We start from the raw sequence: 23,244 nt of genomic DNA, 5'->3' as shown, positions 1-23,244 counted from the left end.
CATAAACTTCAACAAATAAAACCCCCTATAGTTTCTTATAAGACTCAAGCCTACATTTCCTGCTAGTATAAGTAACCATCTGATGGATTAAGGTAGACTTTCCAAGGTGTATGCTTGTGCCAGGCGTTGGTGGAGCTTAACCCACAAGCCGCGTAACACACAGAAACCCCTTGTCCTGGTGTGACATCGCAGGCGTCTCTGGAGTTGTGTTTGGGAGGAGTTTGTATTGCATGTGAATGCCTTCTGTCTTGTCTCCTGCGTGCGTGATGAAGCAGCGTCAGCCGGCACAGGTAGTTGCAATGTTCAGGTTTATCGCGGTTAAACCACATGCCTGTTGAGTACATAGTTTTGATTCCTTGCAAGTTGCAAACACGAGCTTTAGCTTTGCGGAGGCCAGGTCCCACAGGCAGACACAGGGAGCACTCCTGCACTACTTCGTACCCCTGCTATTTCAATGTCGTATCGGACAAGATGACACCATTGCTTCTTTTAGTGACCCAAGGAGCGTGAAGGCATTAGGAGGTGACTGGCCTGGTGCAGCTGGAGAGCAGGCAGTGGGAGAGGGACGGCCTCACATGTAGGGACCTCTGCTGTCATAGCGGGATGGGTGCTCTGGGCACGTGCCATGTAATTTGAATTCAGGGTGTGAGAGAGATGCTGGCCCTGTACGGAGCTCCCAAACACCCTGCTGTGGGACTGACCAGCCAACGGGGGCTTTTTTCATAGTTTAAATAATTGAGGCAGCAATGTTGAATAATAAATGATTTTAAACATTTCATAAAATGTAGTTATTAAACATTAATTTTTTTAACTTTCAATATCTTTTATCTCCAAAGCATTTATATTCACTGGTTTGTGCTAAAAGCACAATATCAATTATCTCTTCACTAAAAAATACTTTTAACTCAAATGAAATATATAAAAACATAAGTCCTCTAGTTATCCTAAGATGCTTACAGTAGATGACAGTAGATAATATTTTTGTTTGTGAAATTAGATGCTACAATGTCTGCCAGTCTTTTAAAATTGAAAAACTGCAGTCCTTGAAAAGGAGAGGATCTTGTTCTTTACTCTCAAAAATTAACTGGTTTAACAGAATTTCTAGGCTTTTTCAAGCATTCTGTGATTGTATTGTGCATTTTAGATTTCTCATTATAAAAATCTGACAGTAAAAATAATGCTTAGTCCAAGTTATACTTAGTATTTGAGAAATGTACAGACCAGAATCAAATAAGATGTTAATTTTATGATTTCTTCATTAATAAAATGTACTGTATTTTAATAGAATTAGGGAAGGCCTTTGCAGATGGACAAAATTACATGTCCAGGGTTTTTTTTTGTCTTTTGCTACAGAGGTTCTTCATTAAAGATTAACACCAAGACATACCTGAATAATTTACATCACCTTAATTCACTGGGCGGGATAGTTAAGGTAAAAAAGACCGCAGTCATTCGAGCAACAGAAAGAATGTGCTCTAGAAAAAGAGCTTTATTAAAGCCCCTCTCTGAATAGCAGACTGTGTGTGTCTACGTATCTGCATTTTAATGTTGGCTCATACTTGTCTGTTCTCTGTAGGTGGTTTCCAGTTTAAAGATGCTGGATTGATAGTGGAATTATTTGCTGTTTAATAAACTCTGGACCACTTCCACTCAAGTCAGTGGAAAAAGAGCCTCTGGTATTTTACATCCTTGCCTCATGTTAAAATGAAGGGTCACAGAGAAATGTACTCTTGACCCCTGAAGGAGAGAAGCCTATACATTTTCTCAGCAGGTCTCACAGTGATTCATGACAATGCAGAGTACTTACTACAATATGGTTTTCAGACAGTCATATAATAAAATATATAGCTTATAATCTTCAGCTCTATAAACATAGGTCACTACCTCGTGGGAACTCCCATGATTTAAGTCTGTGAAAATACCGCTGTATATTGTAGATCTGACATAGCCCTTACTAGGACTTTTTCCAGAGGACCGTCCCCATCCACAGAGGTGAAAAGCTTACAGAGCAAGATTAGCCGTACAATTGCATCCAAATGGTGGAAGACAGTTTTGAAACCCCACAAGAAAGCTCACTGCATGGTTTGCAGCTACTATGGATGTATGGATGATAGCATGCATGCTCAGCCATTGACTTCTTCATAAATCTGGTCATCAGAATGCTGGCTGCTGCTGAAAAAAAAAAAAAAAGCAAAGCAGAGTGCAATGCTGAAATCTGAAATTTTAAATTGAGACCTTAAAATTAAACTTTATGATGCCTAATTGCTTTCCAAGCTTAGAGGTATGAAAACAAGACTGGAAACTTCTATTTCTGCTAAAGTATTGTGATTTTCCCACAAAATGCACACTTTAATGTTTTAGCCCATGCTTCCGGGTGCAGTCATGTCTACAAAGTATATTTGTCAAATTTGATGTTCAATGTGAAAACAGTGGCTAGCACAATCTCTTTAAAGCCAGTGAAATCATTAAATAAATTCCCTGACAGGCAGCAATATCTGTGCAGATGTATCTTGTAATCTTCACTGAAGTACATGGGAGTATGTTGACATATTCCAAAAAAGAATGATAGTGTTTTGCCTAAGATATGAGCTTCTAAATAAAAGTATATCAAACTTGTTATTGGTACAACAGTTTTGTTGTCCAGCTCATGCTGCTGATAAGTGAATATAGGCAAGTGCAAAATCAACCCAGGAGCAGGTTTCTCTTGAGCAAAATTCTAATGTTATTGTGAATATGTCCACAGAAAATATTACAGCATTGAAGGAAGGATAAGTTCTGTTTGTTATGTTAGTTCAAGTGTTATCTCTCAGATAAGCAAAGCTTATTAAAAATATCCTTTGTTAACTCCATCAGAATAATTATAGAAGAAAACAGTAACAGTTACATTGTAATTTCTCTGAAAAGTAATGACCCAGAACTTTGTCTGACATCTAAATTAGATTATTACAAGAAATTGCAAATTAATTAGCCCTTCAGGCTTCCTACTCTGAAAAGTTTGAAACAAAAAATTTCTCTTTCACAAGTCACAGGTGCTTTTAAGAGTGGAAAAAGTGTCAGTCCATCTCTCATCATTTTTAGGTCCTTTCAGCTTTCCAAGAATTAATTTCTGGATTTCCAGAAGATGAACCTCAGATTGTTCATCACATCAGATATGGAACTGAATCAGCTAAAATCCCTGTCTTCTCCCCCCTGTTCCCAGCATGTAACTTCTGTGTCAGCATGTTTTGGAAAGAAATAATGTCCCGAATCCACAGTGGCTGAAACTGTTCTTTTCCATTGGCTCATGTGAAATATTCTTTAAAGTGGAAGGTCAAGGCCAATGTTTTTACAACTCAGTACCTCAATACTATAAAAAAATATAGTTGGAAAAAAAGAAAGCTGGAGAGGGACTGGTTATAAGGGCATGTAGTGACAGGACAAGGGGTAATGGCTTTAAGCTGAAGGAGGGTAGATTTAGATGAGATATTAGGAAGAAATTCTTCCCTGTGAGGGTGGTGAGGCACTGGACCAGGTTGCCCAGAGAAGCTGTGGATGCCCCATCCCTGGAAGTGTTTAAGGCCAGGCTGGATGGGGCTTTGGGCAACCTGGTCTAGTGGAGGGTGTCCCTGCCCGCGGCAGGGGTTTGGAGCTAGATGGGCTTTAAGGTCCCTTCCAACCCAAACCATTCTGTGATTCTGTGATGCTTAGGGCTGAATCCACGCATGGGACTTAAACCCCCTAAGTCTGTGTGCAGCGCATGCAAGCCATGTGCCTGTGCTCCTTGGGCAGTGTGTGGAGAGATGCTGGGCAGCCGGGTTTATAGGCAAGGGACTAACTTGTACCAAATAAATTGATGGAGTTGGCCAGTGGGTGAGTCATGCAACCTCTTCTGCAGGATATCACTACTGGATTCAAAGGCGGCTGCTATGAATGTAGCCATAGGAAATGCCAAATCCTGGAGCATCTGCTGAACAGAGGCAGCCTCCTGAATGGAAGCCGGTGAGCATTTTGCCACCTCGCCAGTATTGCATGCCTCCTGCCGAGCCACCACATTCATGCTGGCACCATTCATTTGTTCCCAAATCGGGCATCCTGCTCTTCAGAATTGCTGAGCATCCAGAAATTTTTACTCATTGCGATGGGAGCTGTGGGATAAGTGGTCTGGAAAATCAAGTGATACGTCTCTCTACTTGAAATAGCATCTCAGGAGCTAGTTTTGAAATGCTCATCTGAAATCCTTTTCTTTCTCCTTGAATGTGTCTGAAGTGCTCATCGATTCAGGAACCTCTGATTCAGTTGATCAGCGTACATCCTACTCAGAGCACCGTGTAAATCTTCCAGTGGACTGCTCCTCAGTCAGAAAGTAATGGTATGCACTGAAATAAAGGTAGTTTATGGGAATGCATTGGGGGGGTTTTATTCACAATTCTCCAATGGGAACAGTTTCTTGTCAATTCATTTGCCTTCTAAGCAGGCTGCTGCTGGGTTGGCAGCCTGTCGGAGAACATCTCAAAGCAGACAGCAGCACTTAGAGCGAGCGGTGCCCACAGGCCTCGGTGGGTCTGGCTGGTGTTCCCAGGGTTTCCCCGCTCGTGGCTGCAAGGCTGGGATCTTGAAAACCGTTGCCAAGGCATGACTTTGGAAAAACGTCCTCAGTGTGGTAGTCAATGATATGTTTGGAGTTTTCATCAATTCAAATCTCTTCCTGTGGTAAAACTTAAGGATTATTTAAATAGGAGAATTAACTTTTTTCTAATGACGTTGTGTCTGTGTGTGTGTTTTAATGCAGTGGGAGTTCCTAGTTCCTGTGAGCTGTAGTCATGTTTCTCGTGCTTTCTCCAGCAAGTTATGATTGCTGTTGCTGTAATTGCTGGTTTCTGCAGGCAGAGTTGATCTTCCTTATATTCTCCCATTAACCAAGAAAATTCTCTCCCATCCACTGGCAGCAGAGAATACCACTTCTCCCACTTCCTGGCTTTTCTGGCAGCTGCAGGCAAATGACTGTCCCACTAATAGTCCCTCTGTTCCAGAGATTAGTGCTTTAAGAATGTGAAAACAATATTTCTCAATTTATTTTGATGGACTTTTATTTGTCAAGTTTATGGAAAGCTTAACCAAGTCAGACGCTGTGACACTCCTCCCAAAATCTTCTTTAACTGGTTCAGTGAAGAAGCTAGGATTTGCTCATCACCTATAGCGTTCTTTCTCCCCAAGCATCCTTACTGGTATTTTACCCTTCCACCTTCCTGACACCAAGCACACTCTAGATAAAAATATTTTTTTAATCTCTTTTTTCTGTGACACAGTTATCTTATTCTAGTAGAAAATAGATTAACAGCTAGTGGATATCTGACCCGCAGCACAGTTATATAGTACCAGAGGTGACTTAGGCAAGGAAATGTTAGGAAGTTCTCCTTCTTAACCATTTAAACCTCAACTTTTAATGCCTAAGGGACAGAAACAAATGGGCATTAACCAAATATAAATTAGGGAGAACAGAAGGAAGTTTTCACCATATAGTGAGTTTTGGGGCAGCTCCCACTAGGATTAACGAGGAATCAGGTGGAAGGAGATCACTTCATGAACAATATTATATGACATGGTTGTCTGCAAAAGTGGGCTAGACATGGTGATGCTCGGTGATAACGGCAGTTCTGTTCTGCGAAGTCTCTGTCGATGGAGAGGTACTATGACAACAGCCTCTAAAAACCATATTGCTTAACTGGCTTGTGTGCTTAACGCCCAGGAAGATTTATGGGGAAGGCGGTGAGGAGAAAAGGTGACTGTGATTACGGTTACTACTGTGGATCCTTGTGCGTGCATTCAGGCTTGTCTGGGAAGATGACAGGTATGCCTCTAACATTAAGTGTGCCAGTAGCTTTTTTGAAAGCAAAATCCAAACCCTCTGGAAATCAGTTCTATCCTTTAAGTTTATGTAAACACCCAGGAGCTCTGTTCAAACCTATCAGAAAGCAAGAAATATCCTTAGGGGAAAGAGTTGCAGGAGAAGAGAAACACTGAGGACTACAGCAGCGAGCGCAGCAAACTGTGCTCCATCCTCCCATGCATCGTCTCCCTGGAGTACGTGATCCCCATCCTCTGCGGTGTTGAGTGATGAACAGTGACAGTCTGAGGACTGAGATGTCTTCCCACGGCAGCAGAAAATTCAGGCCCTGTGCATAAAGACTAACACTGACACCCTCCCCAAAACAGGGCAGGCAAAACATGCAAGGGGCTTCCTACAGGGAATAATGCTATGCGGAGACTAGATGGAGCAGGTCGTTAGTGGTAGCTGTGTAGTATATAATAGCAAAAAGCATTCACAAGCATTTAATTAAAATAAATTTAATGGCTGGATTTAAGCTGTTATTCCAGAAGTTAAATGCTAGTTACCAATGTGTTAAAATGCACAATAATCACTGCATAAATAGATAGATTCGTTGTTCTAAACTGTAACTATAGTAATGCTGCGCATTCAGTAGAATTGTGCTGGGGGCCCTAGCTTTCAATTGCTATTGCAAGAGCTGTCATCCATCACATTTTCTTGTCATGTTCATATTTTTGCTATTGTTCATTGGTTAAGGAGGAGGGGCTTTTTTTTTTTTTTTTTTTTTTTTTTTTTGAGCAATTCTGGGAAGTAGGGAGATGGAGAAAGTAGAAGCCAAAATTCTAATGTTCTAGCTGATAATCCTTGTTAGGCTAAAAAGACAAATCTCTGGATTTTTCAGTTTGGGAAGTTAGACTCTAGAGGTTTGATTTTAAAAGGAAAGCAAACCCATTTGAACTCATTGTGGAGCCCATTGCAGGCTTTGCAGGAATTCCTTTGTGTTTGTTGGTACTGTAGAAACCACCTTTGTAGACCAGATGTCTTGTCTGTCCAGTCTGGTGTCTTGTCTCTGAGAGGGGCTAACACTGTCAGAAGATACATGTGCTATACTGTTGTTAAAAAGATTTAATTCTCAAGGTACAGAGTAAGTTACATGAAACTTATCTGCAGATGGTCTGAGGATGTTATCATACAGAACTGAATTTTTAAAGGGAAGACATCAAGATTTTTATGAAATGTTTTATCAGAAAAAGCCCCGTTTAAGAAAGCAATTCAATGAATAAGCACTTCTGAATAAAGACCTGAACTCCATGAACAGTGTTAAAGCTGCCAAAATTCTTGGCCGGTGCTGAGAAATCCTCCCTGCTTGCCAGTCTCTTACATTAGGCGCACATTTTTCCAAGGTTTCATTCTTCCTTTGGGATTTAGAATTTATTATGAAGTGAAATCGCTGTGAAACATTACATTATCAAAACTTTAATGAATTGCTTCCTGTTACTCATTAACCTCGCAGGTTTCTTTTTAACTCTGAACTAAGCAGTAGGCACAGAACTGTTCTGTTGATTCAAGATGCTGTAACATCTTGATGTGGATGAAAATTAACCTGGTAAGCTCCACTTGGGTCAGAAAATGTTCCAGCTTTTAATCTAGTGAGCCTTCAGCGAGAAACTCCTGTGAGCATCAAGCAATAAATGATAATGAATAAAATATTCACTGGAAAAAAATCCCCAAGAAATGAGTGACTTGAAGTACATAATACGAAACGCAAAGCCGAGTTAGCAAATGTTTTCCGTTCGGTGGCTGAGTGGTACGTCTCTGGCTGAGACACTTTCCCCGAGGAATCCACCGCGACCGTGCCGGTGAATGCTTGGGGCCACAGCTGAGGCTGGGTCCTCCTTCAGTGCTGGGAATCGCCCCTCTCTTCCCCTTCCCTCCACCACTGCCTACGGCTGCTGACCACGCCGGGGAACTGCCCTCTGCCTAACGCTTAGGTAACCTGGAGCTGACTCTGTCAGCACTTCCCATCCCACCCTCCCGCGTTCACCATGCTTGGGGAAGGAGTGTTGTTTGTTTGGGGGCCCCACACCCCAGAGACAAAGCTGTCCCAGAAAGCAGTTGGGAATGTTCAGAAATAGACCCAGCTGCAGAGAAAACTAGAAGTGGGCTACCTGTCCCAAAATAGAGATTTAAGGTTTTTTTAAAGCGTATTGGTGTGAGAACTCTGCCAGACATGAGAAAAGTGAGTTAGCACATTTTATGGGCCCAGAAAAAAAACAGGGTCACTCAACTCTTTTGGCTATGTGAGCTCCTTCAGCACATTTTTCAGCTGCACTGTTTGTGTTTTGTTTCTTCCCGTGCCTATTTAGCTATTTGCTGATACACTCTTTGAAATTAATTTGAGAAATGGGCTGAAGACATCAGGTATCATATGTGTTCATCTTTAACATAAATGAATGGCATGTTTGACATACAGATACACTTCATGCGCTCTAATCGGAGTCATTTCCTGTATTCTAATTCTTAAATAGCAAAAGATCTTATGGAGGTCATTTCAGCCTCCGAGCATTGCCTGTTAGATTGGGGACAGAAGGAAGGATAACATAAACAGTGTTCATCTGCACATGAAAAGGTCACTTAGAGACATAGAGAGTCAAAGGCATTATCTGAAGTTAAGAATTGTTCTGAGTTCTCAGAGAGCATAAATGGGCATCCCAGTTACCTGAGCTTGAGAACCCAGGCGGTCACCTTACCTGCACAGATCCCCTGGGAGAAACGTGGCACTGAGCTGTGGCCACTGACACAACCCCCCAGCACACGCCTGGTGCTTCCCACTCCATCGTGGGCTCCAGCCGCGGATCCCTGGGGGTGCTCTGAGCAGGTAAAATGAGAGGGGGGAACGCGGCAGTAGGTCATCCCCAGCCACTCCTGAGGTGTGTGCCTGAGAGCAGGCTGTCGGGGAGGTGGGAATGAAGATTTTGATCACGTGTAGTTCCAAAGGGCCTTCTAATTGATGGTGAGCGAGGCTGTGAGAGCGTCCCAAATCCAATTCCAGTTACTGCACTGTGCCCGTCCAAATCCTCCCAACAAGTTATTTGGATATTGTGCTCCCGTATAGATTCTCCATAAACTGTCAGGCAGAGCTTCTGTCTGCAGTTAAATTATTTGCTGTACTGTAGCACAGAAACTGCCTGTGCACAGCAATATACAATTCTATACAGAGTTTGTTTTTTAACAAGAGAGATTGTCTACATTTTTATGATCGTATATGGGTGCCAGGTCTGGGGATCTTCATTAATTTTACTCTGTCTTCTACTGTATCTTGCATTTATTGGTTGTCCGTTGTGATTGATTGTGACTGTGACTCGGAGTGAAGTAGATATTTTTTTTATTTTAATTCTGTGCAAGTCTTCATCCAAGAGCAGATTAGTTTTGAAGAACAGGTGTGCTGGAAGTGAAGCACTTGAATTTTAGGAGATTGGGAAATGGTGTTTTATTGTCTGAGCTCTTCCGTGTCTCTTCTCATCTCCACCTTGGCAGCATGCTTCTGCTTGAAGGCTCGTCACCATCATAACAAATATGTATCCTCATCTCTTGCTCCAGACCAGTTTCTTTCCAGTTACTGATATTGATCTGGTAAATGCTGAGAAGAGATTTCAAAGTGCTATTACAATATGTAGTGACTGGCTGTTTTGAAATCTTTTGTCCTGTCTTAGATGAGGAAGATTTCACTGAAGTAGACATCATGTCATTGTATTTATAGATATAGATGATATAATATCTATTATGTTGTCATAATTGGTTGTGGCTAATCAAGAAAAGCCACCATATGGACTTTAATCTAGGCCAGGAAAGAAAAGACTTCATCTGGTAAGAAGAAAACAATCAACTTCCTCAGGATATCCTTGTGAAAGCAAGAAACCAAATGAAGAAGCTGAACAGCGTTAATAAAATTCAATATTATTCCTTTGGTTTATTCAAGACTTTGCAAATGACTATCCAGGCTTAATGGCATTCACTGACATTATGACAAGAAGGGACGCTCCACAGACAGAAAGGGGAATTAGAAGTGTGCAAGGTTAACTGAAACAATGCTGCTAGTAATAAGCCACTGGAACTAGACTGTCACTCATCCTCTCCTGCTTCCAGGTCCTGATTATCCTGTCACTTGTTCATATGCTTCTCCCATCAGCTTCAGTAACAGGAAGGTGTGAAAAAGAGGGACAAAACGGTCATATATTTGAAACAAATATACTAAATACTGTAAATACAGTGTGTGACATGCCCCAGAGTACGTATATGTCATGGCATATCATTGTACTGCCAAATGTAATGATATGATATAAGCTAACACAATGTGAAATGACACAGCCTAACTACAAGTGCCATTTGATGCAGAAAGATGCATTTAAAGAGCAATGCGATGAACCCACCATGTATGATGACTTTTGAACAGGGTATCCAGCCTGCTTGTGCTTGGAGTTGTGAAGTTGTTGGACACTCCTACTTTGGATTTCCTGAGGCTCTCTGCTTCACAACCACTAGCCTGTCTTAGTCTGGCTTATGGCTGGAAGTTGGTGCTTCATCTCACCAGTCTTTGACAGGGTGACATGTTTCAACTGAGTGCCAGAAGCCACCTGTGATCCATTACCATAATTAAGGTTGGATGTGCAGACTTTTTCCTCTGTAATTTTTTTTCTTTCCTCTGTTTTTCAAGCTCTTGAAAAATAAGGCAGTAGCTAATGTTTGCTGGGGGGGGGGTCATTCGCACTCCTTCCCAGCCAGAAATTTGACTATCCATCTTCCTTCTGTGCGTCCCTTACATGTTTTCTTTCTATCTTATAACTGCAGACAGATGGGTTGTCCAAAAAGCAGCAGTGGAAACACAGCAGAAGAGAGATGATACAGCTTTGCATGCAGAGGTAGAGGCCATCTTGTGGACCACTTCTAGAAACACGTAGGACACGCGCACACAAAAAAAGTATAAATATCCACAGGAGTCTGAACTGTTTTACTTGAACAGCAGCACATTGTCATACGCTACTCTGTAGTTAGCTGACTTCATTGCCAGGCTGTTTTTCTTGGTCTGGTACTTGGGGAGGAGAACTGCATGCACTGCAGATGTTCTGTCACGTCATGTCTCTCTCGGGCAGCCATGGTAACTAAAAGGAAAAAGACCATAGTGATATGTCCCAAAACAAACTTAACCAATTTCTCTAAAGCCAAGCGAGAGCAGGATTCAAATTGGGTTTTTCTTCTGTAGATTTCAAGCCAATAGCTAGTACAAGACTCCCCATCGCATACAGGAAGGCTAAGCGGTTGGGTGGCTTGGCAGAAACGCAAGAGAGCAGAAGAATTAAGTGTATTTTTTTTGGTGGTTTGAGATTGTTGTACAAAGTTTTGGATTTGAGGTGGGTCAGTGGGGCTAATAAGGAAGTCTTAACAGGGTTTTGGAGACTGATACTTTTCTAAGTGCTAACAGCCAGACAGCTTGGAAGAGGAATACTCAGTGGTACGTGCTAACTGTGAGACGTAAGAGAGTCTTACAGTTCTGTTGCTGTATCCCTCCAAAACTGTTATACGTAAGTTTACATCTATGAAAGTTAAAATTGTCAGCACGTGTTTGCAAAATGAATAGGAATAAGCAAATTGCCATGCTGGGTCTGACTGACTGACTGAATATACGTGGTTCTCTGGTAGTTCTCAATCTGTGATGTTTTCACGCAGTTACTGTTAGTCATACAAGTGCTGGTACATGATGACCTAGGCCAGAACAATAATGTTTAAGGAATCATATGGAGAAAGTCGAAAGTAATCCCTACCTTTAAAGTTTGTGGAACGGGGCTGGAGACGCTGGCCACTGCTGTGTATGCCTCCATCCTGCCCCTCTGCCTAGGCCTGACACAGCGCAGAATCACAGGCAAAGCTCTGCTTTTCCAGAACCTCCCAGAAAGCGTTACGCAGAGCTAAATAAATGCCAATGCTGGTTTTATATAAATTAACTGTACGTGGAAGAAAGGAGTGTGATCCCTGTTGTCAGGGCCTGGCTGGTTTTTGAAGCAATATAGCTCCTTTTGGTCGGGACAACCGACCTGCGGGAGCCCGGGGAGGCCCAGCTGCCTGGCTCTCGTGTCTCTGCAGGGAGAGCCAGCGTGCGGGTCCTAGCTGGGGGTGCCGGGGAACCTGCTGTAGCTGGGACGCATTCGGTGTCTCTAGCTGAAGCCTAACTACGTTCAGGCCTGAAGCAGAGACAGACCGAGCTGACTCTGAGTGCGCTCCCGGGGCGTCCTTGCATCTATGTCTAGAGCGCTGGTGGTGAGCAGAGAGCTGCCGACAGCGCTGACCCGAGCCTGGAAGCTGAAGATGTGTAGCTGTGTATAGTAGTATATCAAGGGAAAAGAAAAATGGAGATTGCCATTACAGGCAGTGCTTTGCCTTTCCTCCTTCAGATGTCTTTGGCTTTATCCATCACCTACCTGTGGGCAATGGGAGGCAATGAAGTCTTGGTGGTGTTTTCTTCACAGGCCAGGTTTGTTTACCAGAGCCTTTCATTTCCAGTGGTGGCCAGGAGAGTGCTTCTGGCCGCTGTAGCATGGGAGCAGCCCTGCAGCTCCCCACTGCAACGGGGCGGCAGGGATGTGGTGGGGTCTTTGGCCAAGAGTGGAGGGGGGTTGAGGGGCCATGGGTGCTGGTCCTGCGGACTCCCTTAGCTTGGGTGCCAAGGAGCTACAACGCTGGGCAGTAGTTTGAGTCTGACTCGTGTAATGGGCTTTTTGGCTGTGATTGTTGCTTCTAAGATGTTAAATTAAGCCTTTTTTCATACTACTGATATGACAGTGCTACTGACCTTCCATTTTTCTGTAAGTCTGTGTCCCATACTTCCCATCTTACTACTAGGGTGTGCCTAAATCTATGGCTCATATTGAGGGGGAGGTGTTTAAGTATGTCTTTTAGTGGATTTACTGTCATTTTCCTCTACAGTCCAGAGCTGCTGTAGACATCAACAGCACTAATCTGTATACATAACATTTGATAAAAAAGCTACAGCTGTTTCCACAAACACTGCATTAGACAATTTCTACTGGAGGGCAATTTAAGTTGGAGCCAGAGAGGGGAGTAAGTCTTGTTGCTTAAAGAATGAGTTCAAAGACTTCCACTGAAGTTTGGGGACAGGGTAAAGTGTCCCTGAATTATTAATTACTGCTCTGAGTAGGGAAAATTTATGTGCTGCTCACAACTTAAAAAAAAAAGTGCCTCCTTGGCTAACGGTGAACTCTAATAAGATAGAGCCTAGCCACTGTTGGCATGAAAATGGGAGCAGTTTTCAGGTTTCTGTCATACCTGACTCTTCCCTTAAATTTTGATCTTAAACTCTTGCATCGTTAACATGCAGTTAATCATTTGGCAATTAATTTAGCAGCCATCTGTCGGTTTGCATATTTTGTAATCTAATAACAGTTGCAGCTATTGGAAGAGACCACTTGCCAATGAGTCTGAGATAATATGATGGTGTCCGTTCATTCCAGGCACAAAACAGAGACTGCACTTTCATCCTTGACAGGAACCTTTCAAGCGCATCCAAGAATTCCACAGGGCAAATGCCAAGTCTCTGCATCTGTGTCTCCAAGCTACATTCAGACTTTCTTCCATTTCTTTTTTGCCTCTAGGGATCCACCAGCCACAGTGTGTCTGAACTGATCATTTACGACCAGAATCATCTGTGTTTTGGATATCTTTGATATCTTCGGTTCATCCCTCACAACAACATCTGAGGTAAGACTCTAATTAAGGACTGTTGTTTCTTCTCTTGGAGGTTAGTATTCTTGTAGTTCTGTGGCCTCTGCTTTGAGACTTCCTGACTAATGTCAAGGACTGAGCAAATTACTCAGAACTTCTTGTCAGCTATGTTCCTTTTGAAAAGTTTAATTAGCAGAGAATAACAGTTTGAAATAAATGTAGCCAAACCAAAAGCCAGCTCCTGCAATGTGCTTAGCTTGTTAGCAGTAAGGCTCTTAGGACTATATCTCTTTTGGAATGGTACAAGCTTAAGACAGTTAGCAGAACTCCACAATCAATGAGTCCAAAACTGCTTTTACACACACCTGCAGACAAGCTAAAAATATAGAACATCTGGTGTGTGTGTATGTATATATAAAACCAGCTTTTTTAATTTTTACTTTGCATTGGGCGCTTCCACGTGGGCTAAACCAACATAATGTTACTGGTATACTTTAGAACTCAACCAGTGCAAAAGTGCAATCATTTCTTTGTTCCTGGAGATTTAAAAGCTATTCTGTGGGACTGCGGAACTCTCATGTCTGGAGTAGGGACCACATATGTATTTTTACTGTTATCTTGTGATGCAGCAGGGTTACTGTTTGAATCACTTCAAGTGTTCACAAACCTCAGTGAAGCTGGTTGGAAAAGTTTAAAATAGAGAAAAGAAAGTGCTTCTGTATGCAGTGGGTGGTGAACTTCTGGAACTTGCTGCCTTAGGAGTTTGTAGAGTCAGACAGTACGAGCAGGTTCAAAAAGAGATTAGACATTCATGGATCGAGAGTATAAATGGATACTAAGGGGACTGAGCAACATACCCTGTAACATCATTCATACAACAGCTCTGGGGTAGTAAAAAGTAAGTGGAGAGCAGAGAGTGACTAGGCTTACACACACTCTCTAAATAGTTTATCCTGTTGCCACTATCTGAGTCAGGATCCTGGTCTGGATGAACCATTGGTCTGACCCAGGAGGCATCCCCGTGCTGTTTGTATAACTTGCACTTGAGCAGCGCAGGCTGTCAGGTTCATCTTCAGCTCTAGAGGTGCAGTCCTTGTCAAATCTGCAATCAGAAGTGGACTCTTTCTGGAGCCCTCTTGCTAGCACAAGTAGGACAGGCTATTTCAGAACAGAGCTAAGACATATTGGCTAGTCTCTGTAGGGAAAATGGTTACCTTGACTTTTCCAAAGGAGCTATACTTCATAATGCAAATTGCAAGAATCATTTCTCACCGTGCCTCTTACTTTCAGAGGTAATATATCTCTAGCCATTTCCATTAGTCCATTGTCCTTCTCCAGCACTGTCCTTTGGCTCATTTGCTTGGCTTCAGTGGGAGGTGAGCAAGGATCTGAGTGGCGTTTGGCTAACGTGCTTTGAAACACTTGGTTCATCTGAAAGTGTTTGCAAGTACTAGCTGTTTCTATAGCCACCTTTTCTGGAATTAACAGGACAAATGAAGGACAGTAAATGCCAAAGCAATAGGCTTTTTCCCCTCTCATGTAGATACAATACACGTGTAATTTATGAGATCTGCACATCTTGGATTTTATTTCCTCACTCGATGAATCTCTTCAATACTGCAGAATACTGCTTGCTTTGAATGGGAATTTTCTTTTTGCATTCCCATCGCTGCATACTGTGATATACATCTCTGCTGTCTTTTTGAGAGAGCTTATGCAGTCAGAAATCTCTGTTTGGGGTCAGATCATCAGCTGACAGACACGTGCTGCTCTGGCTCCAGTGAAGCTATATTGACATTCTTTGGCTAAAGAGAGCTGGGGCAGTATCTCTGAGAACACAATGTAAAGTGCTTCATATTTCTTTTGCTGGTTCAGTGCTTGGAAGAAATCCAGCAAAAAACAATGTGAATTAAAAATGGAAACTACTTCTCCAGCCCTCTCTGCATGCTGGCTTAGTGATTGCATGAATTAACCAGGCATGCCTTCTTCTTAGTACAATGCAAACATCTCCTCACAAGCAACTTGGTGTTAAAACATGCACAGTTAAAATGTGAAAAATCAGTGTTAATCTTGCCTTCTTCTGACCCTGTCACTACAGCTGAATGTACTTTATCAGAGAGAGTACCTTTTAGGTGACTGTACCCCTATAAAACTCTCACAGGCTTTTGGTTCTTCCCGTTACCTTGTTTAATGATTGAATTTATTTCATCATTTGTAAGGTACAGATCGAAGGCATCTCAGCACATATAACACACAAGCTGACCATTAAGAAGTGTGAAAGAAAAGCCAGCCAGTTCATATCCAAACTCACAATAATCAGCCTAAGAACCTGGCACAAAAGCAAACCCAGCACCTGTCAGAGAAACCACTTTGGTAGTAAAAGGGGGCTTCAGATATTTAGAAAGTACTGCTCCTATCTAGGCACAAAGCATTCTTGTCACACTTTGCAAGAGTCATGATTAAAAACTATTTGAGGATAAAAGTGTTTTCTGGTATTTATCAGTGGGTCATTAACCTTAACAATATCAACAGTTCAGTTGTCAGCCAGATTAAAAAAGCCCATTATAGCAAAACGAGCACATTGTACATAGAGATATTGGAGTGCTGATGAATTACTAGCTCAGCTCAGATACAGACTTCAATATGGAACAGCCTTCAGTGTAGTGAGAAATAGAGGATGAATTAATTGCTGTGTGAAATATAATGCTGAACAGTTAGAGGCAAACTAAATGAGATGGTTTAGCACATGGAGAGACTTACAGGTTTTATCCTCAAGAGAAAGAATATACATCAGCTTTTAGTTTCTGCAGGTGATGCCAGTAACGATGGTGCAGAGAAAAGCAGACCTGAGTAATGAAGTCCATGGATCCAAGCCCTTATTTAGATACAGATGAGAGAAGGAGTCCAGGCAGGAAACATGCTGATTCCACATGTAGGACCAAGCAGAGGGACACAGAGGCAGGGCAGTGGGTATGAAATAAGACTGGACCTGACAAGTAACACCCTACCATATCTACCTGGTCCTTCATTTATGTGATTCCAGATGAGAATAACCATCTGGACCTCTAACTTTTGGGGTTGGAACTGAGTGCATGACGTGCAGAATTTAGGATCCATATGGCAGGCATTGCTAATTGTAACTTGGCAATGCATTGCATTGTATGTATAACGTGCTGAAACCTGCTCTACAGAGAGCCATGAGCACAAAACTCCTGTCAGAGGAGCAGTCTTTTCATTTCAAAGCCAGTGCCAGTGCTTTCAGGTGAATGCAATGTAAAGGAAAGCTCAGGGAGGCGCAGCCTGTACAGAGAGAGGTGTTTGGGACAGGGTGGATAAAGGCTCGCTGCATGTTTCCGTGATATGCTGAAGCAGAAGGGGGACCTGAACCTTGCAGTAACAGGATCTTTACCATCCCCTCAGTGGCAGAGTGAGCAAGAGTTTGGTTGGAAGGAAAGCCTTAGGAAGGAGCTCTCTTCTGCATCACTGGCCACATCTCCAATTGCCACTTGCTGTCACCAGAAGCCTCCTATGTGAGGGACTCTGCAGGATGCAGAAACGGATGGCTTTGGTCCTCTCTGAGGCACCAGACTGCTTGTGTACTGCAAGGTAAGAAGGACCAGGAACCAAGGTCGAGCTGGCAGCCCTGCTGGCTGCCGTGCAGGACCACCGACTGCCTTGCTCTCTAATATGGCTTTTTAGTTATAAAAGTTAAGATATAACAGGAGCCTTTGAGAAAGGATTTTTGTTGCTCTCTTTTCCCTCTGCTGGTTATGTTTCAAAGTGTGTGTGTGTGTGTACAGGAGAATGCTGTTAGGGGTTCATTTATTATTGTCAGACAATTTTCATTACAGTAATAAAATTCCACTTTCTGACAGCTTCTGTACCTGGATTCTGAATTGTTATGCTTTTCTGAGGTTTCCTTCTAACCTCTAGGATGTGTAAGGTGGGTGAATACATTTGTGAATGTCTTAGATATACTAGAATTCAGAAAGCCTGGCAGTTCCTGTCTGGTAGATCTAATTTCAAACTCTAGTGAGACCATGGAAAGACACTGCAGATCAGCCCAGAAGGCAGCACTAGGAGCAGGCTGATTTTTTTTAATTTAGTTTTTTTTTTTTAAAGTGAAGCATCAGTGCAGAGATGACCAGAAAGGTCAGCCACAGCTGACAATTACACCAAAACCAGGTGGAGGTCTGAGACCCAGCAGCATCCTCTTCCCTTTTGTATTTTCCTTTGGTCTGCTACCAACATAGGCACCCAGTCCTTTCTGCAATAACAGGGACAACCACATGCTCTGCTACAGAAACTTCAGGGCAGAGATGGGTCGGTATGAAGTTCTGTTCAGAGAAGTTCTTGTACAGGGAGGGCTGATGTACTTATTTCCCAAATGAAAACAAAAGCATGTGCAGACCCACTGCAAGGTGTCCTGCAGATGTGTAGTAGGTCTGACACTTTTTGAAAGGTTACTGTGTAGGATTTACTCTACCATAATCTGGGTACATGTTCAGCACATTCGTGGCAGTTCCAGTGAGTCCCAGGAGAGGACTGTGCATATATGCAAGGGCACACGGCTCTTGTGTGGCAGCTGTTTGTGCAATCCCGCCAGCTGGAGCTATAGCTCTGATCGAACTGCTGCTCCTGCTCCAGCCATGCCTGGAAACCTCAAACAAATAGCCAGTGCTGAGGCAGAATCTACTGAAGTGTCCCTACACGCAGTGACAACTGCTTCTCCTTCTCTGTTATATGCTTGCTCTCTGTCGCAGGCCCCTGTTGGAAAAGGGATGGTGACCTCTCCTTTTCAAATAGCAGAGGTTTCCATGTGAGACTGTGCAGGCATCCTGAAGTACATCACCCACTGCAGAATTATAAACACGTGCTTTTTTATTAGGCTATAAGAATGAAACCTGGCTTGAAAACTGGATTTTTGTGAATGAAGAAGACTTGGCTTGATATTAATGTGGTTTCTGGTGAAGTCTTACTCATAAAATTTAATTTTGAAATGTTTTGGAATTTATAAGCGTCTTTGGCTGCTAACTGGCAGAAGGGAAAGAAACAATTAGAAATAAAAGCAGGGGGCTGATGAAGATGATGTCTAGTGGAAATTACCACACTAACAATAGATCTGTTCTTGCCTAACATGTTTTCTACAAATCTGAAAGAGCACTTGGTGGCATGTGAAAACAGGATAAAGTTTGGAGCCTTGTACATATCCATAGAGTCTCTAAAAAAGACATGGTATCAGTGCCAGCACCTGCTGTAAATAAAGCTGGAGGAGACAGCATTTTAGGTTAAAACAAATCCTTTGTTTCTGAAGATTATAGGCCAAATTTTACTCTCTTCACATCTCTGCACTTCCACTAAGGTAAATGAATTTGCCCAAGGAAGTATTAAATGAACCATTCTGATTTATGACAGACAAAACCCTTGGTGAAGGTACCATTCACAACAATTAAAAAGATTGAACAATTAACAGTATGGATGATTGAGAGTGTAGTGTCTGATTAATTTGTATATAAATGTATTGTTATGTGTCAAAACATTTATTGTTAGTAATACAATATTCCTGGCATAGTATTGATAATGTCCTGCAAACTACCTGCTATTCAAACAGTGGCCATTTATCACCTGGCAAGATGCACTGAATCATATCTAATCAAATAGTTTGAAAATATTGTTCAGTGTCCTCCAAGATGTCTGAATATTTATTGTCAAATATTTCACCAGCTGTGCTCTTTGCACGTCTTGAGTTACTGAAATTAGATTGCGTTAATGACTGCTAGACCCACCAATGGAAATGACTGAGGGGATCTGATACATGCAAATGTGAACACTCTGAACAGTTTTCTGGAAACAAAAACTATTTTAAAGAATATATTTACAAGTGTCTTGGGAAAAGTCGTCTTCTCAGATTTCTCTTGCTATTTTTGGTTGACTTGAAACAGAGAGGAAGAAATACAAGAACAAAAGATAATGGGGAGGTGTGAAACCGAGTTCCTCTGTGACTATGTTTTATAAATATTTGATACTGCCCTCTGCCTGAATGGAGCTTTGTTTGGGGGAATCAGGCGGCAGATGTTTGGCTTTACCTGATATCTACTTTGGCAGCACATTTTACTTCCCTGTTTTGTGTGACATGGTGCTGAAGCCGTGTTTTGTTTTATAGTCTTTTGGGGATACCAGGTGAGATCCAGAAGCTGCAGAAGTGACGGGAAGACTTGCATTGACACAGTTGGCTTTAGACCAGGTTCAGTCTCGCTGTTTCTCTGAGTAAGGAAGGGACAAATGCTGTGCTTTGTCATGCGACTATTTGGTGAAAAATACTGCTGCTTATCTTTATCATCTTTCAAATAGCAGACTGCCATCCGTACCATAATATCACATTTCTATATTAAGACTAAAAACTTACAAAGAGTTTGTACTTACATCGGTATGTTTTCAAAGCAAATATGGAAACCTGATCATTTTAACTAGAATGTAGTTTCTGTACCAGCTACTAAAATATTTGTATTGCTTTTGCATTCCCACTTTTGGACTAATACTGTTTTACGTACTCTGTGTTCATAGCAGAGATGGTCACTCTTGCAAAGAGCGATGCAGTGCCAAAGAACGTTTCTTAGTGCTATTAAGTGTCTGCTGGCTAGTTAAGCACCACTGCAGATGTACGATAGCCTGAATTTGCTAGAACTTAAACTCCAGAAATACATCCCTGCTACCATAAACAAAACTGGACCAAAATATGAACTGTAAGCTGGTGAGGAGAGCAGGGAAGAGAGGAGAGATTTCAATATCACAAGTGCAGAGTGGAACCGCTTGTTCCACAAATGTTAAATACTCTGGAACAGGAACTGTCTTTTGACAATGATGACCTTATCTGTCACACTTACACACCTGTGTGCCATACTGTGCCCTAGCAAAAGACAAAAATACAAGAGCATTTCTGTGGCCATTCGTCCCAGAGTCTTAGCCTGCTTATGGTCTTGTGTGGGTTGTAACTTTAAAAGGAAGAGCTGGCAGCAAATGAGCCGGAGTCACTTGCAGGGTTTTTTTCTCACAAAGCCTTCTGACCTTGAAAAGCCTTAAAGCTGCATTCCTCATGAAAAATAACTTCTACTTAGTGCTGAGCACGTGTATTGTTGCACAGACAAATAGACAAATAACAATGTGAGTACATGCCTTGATCATTTATCCTCCTCGGAGGGCCATAAACCATGAGTAAATGCAACAAAAGCAGAAGATTAATAGTGGCTGCATAATGCTTTGCATTTTTCATAATGATTCTCTACAGATAGAATCAGTAAGTGTCACTAATTGGTAGGCGCTTGTTCTGCAAGGGAGCCCGATCCTCCCTCCAGTAGGGTTGGAGGCCAGTCTCTGGTTTTCGTGTGGGGGAGAGCAGGAGCAGGCTCCTCAGGAACTTCTATGGCTGCTCTTTAACAGATGCCATAATTCAGGCAAAGGCTGCGTGCCATGTGGGGAAAACCCCAGTAGCCTGCAAAGACGGCACCAGCCAGCCTGTCTGGTGCAGGGGCAATTGTTTGCAAACCCGCTGGTGGCTATTCAGGCTTGAGGAGAAATAGAAGGTTGGCCACAAGCCAGCTGCTGAATTTAACATGTATTCGGCTGAATGACTGGGCTGGCATAATAATATAATTCTGCAGCGTCCTGCTGATTTCCTTCAGATCTTCTCCCTGGTTTGTTGGCTGCCACTGATGCTTGTCCCCTCTGGATGCGAGTGTGCTGTGCGGGAAACTGCTGGAAAGCCTGCCTACCCAGCGTTGTCCAAACATTGTCTGAAGCAGCAAGTATGCGCAGGAGCACCCCATACCAACTGTTGTGGAGGGCTGTACAGGCCTGGGAAAAACACTTGCATCAAACTTTCATCAAATTTGCCTTGTTGCTTAAATTGTTTGGTTTTTTTTTTTTTTTAAGTCTTACATAAAGAATAAGAGCATATTGTGTCTTTTCTAGTGCTCTAACTCTGCAATTACAGACCTGCTTGTATCCAGTATTATGCCAAGTAGAGATACCCAAGCGACCTCCCTGGAACAGTGCTGTGCTTGGGCAGGAAGCTCTGCCCATGCAGCTGTGCTGCTCCCAGTACCCAAACAAATCTGGCTCTTTATGTGCAATCTGGGTGTAGCGTATGGGCTCAGAGACTGACCATACAATTGGGTGCTCCGAAAGGCGAGCTGGTACCACACCCAGCACTGCAGAGTCCGCTATCAGACCTCCCACGCTGAGATGATGATGGTCCCAAAAGCCGTGAGCTTGGGTTTCAGCTGGCTGCTTGACTTTTGAAGTTGCCACACACACACGCCACAAGGCCTTTCCTGTTGCCAGCTCTCTGAAATGTAAAGCTTAAATTGATTTGGGCTATGCTGCCAGAATTTCCCCAAGTGAATTCAGAGAAGGTCATCTTACACAGATTTGTCTAAAAAGCTGCCTGGTGGTGTGGATCTTTTTCCATTTCCCCACATCCAGAATACCTGCATTATATATCCCTGCTCACATTCTCCATAGCATCTTTTAGTGTCTCCCTGCTCTTGTGCAACTCCAAGGATCTGTCCTGCTCCAAGAATGACACTGGAATGGCGTCTTCTCTGCAAAAGGGAGGATGTAGGACAGATGGAGCCACAGGAGAGGAGAGGGGAGAGCATATGGGGCTTTCCAATCACTTTCTGTCTTCACCCCTCCTAGGTAAGTGGACTTTGTCCCTTTCTCTTCTCCTCACTCCTAGCGAAAACCTTTCTTTAGCTTCCTGTGTCCTATAGAAATCTTGATTGTCCATTCCTCCCAAGGAGACAGGAGAATAAGGAAGGCAGCTTGTTAAACTAGGTAAGACTCGGAGAAAAGTCACTCCGCAAATGGCTCTGGCGGAGAGCAAGCCCATTAGGGAAAAGCTGTCAGTGCTTTAAGTGCCTCTGCTGACCAGACATGAGCTCTTTTACTAGCTGCTTTACCTATTGCTAATTCTCTTCATCTCTCCCCCTTTTTCTGGCTATTTGTACCCTTGTCTCTGTGCAGTGTCTTGAACACAGTATGGTTTCAGTCTGGCTTCTTGGCACTGCTGTAATAAAAGTATTTCTGTTACTAAGAGCAGTCAAATAAAATGCAGCAGGCTTGGGACATGAGCATTTGTGGTCACTCTCAAAACCAAAACCAAAGTAGCAGCTTTGTTCTTTCCAGACAGATCATCAATTAGGGCCAAAATCAGTAATGTGTCAGTATGACTTACTGACTCCAGGCTGCTTTTGAAAAAGCATCCAAGACCCATAGACTATTAGTTGACATGCTATGGATATATTCATACAACATTTACCCTGCAGATTTTGAGAAGCTTCTGAACTCTCCAGGATGACTAACTTCAGAGCTCTCTCTGTTTACTGTTTATTTAGTGATGGCAGCAAGCAAACCAACATTCCTTATGCAAGGCAAGGATTTGGAAGAAAAGAATGCAGAATATAATGAAATCCCATCCACTTAAGCTAAGGAGAGTCATAGCCTATTCAGAGAATAAACTGAACATTCATTACTAAACTACGCCATCAGGTACTTCTGGGGTAATCAGAGATTATCACCTCCAGAAAAACTGCATCTGAAAAGAGAGCCTAGCTGCCAGACAGGCATCTCGAAAGCGAAAGGAGCTTCTCTGCTGCAATCCAAGGAACATATGCTCTTCCCTCTATGCTGCACTGTATAGTAAA

At 42.6% G+C, this 23,244-nt stretch overlaps 1 protein-coding gene across 1 annotated transcript in view; it reads left to right on the top strand.

The window, feature by feature from the left end:
- Positions 1–23,244, top strand: part of GPC1 (glypican 1) — a 300,538-nt gene that overhangs the window by 18,216 nt on the left and 259,078 nt on the right. The window contains exon 2 of the mRNA XM_054836048.1: positions 13,471–13,576. The gene's annotated coding sequence lies outside the window, so the exon portion shown is untranslated. The remainder of the gene's footprint in view (positions 1–13,470; positions 13,577–23,244) is intronic.

The sequence above is a fragment of the Grus americana genome, chromosome 9, assembly GCF_028858705.1.
Source record: "Grus americana isolate bGruAme1 chromosome 9, bGruAme1.mat, whole genome shotgun sequence".
Lineage (NCBI taxonomy): Eukaryota > Metazoa > Chordata > Aves > Gruiformes > Gruidae > Grus > Grus americana.
This window is presented reverse-complemented; position numbering and strand designations above follow the sequence as displayed.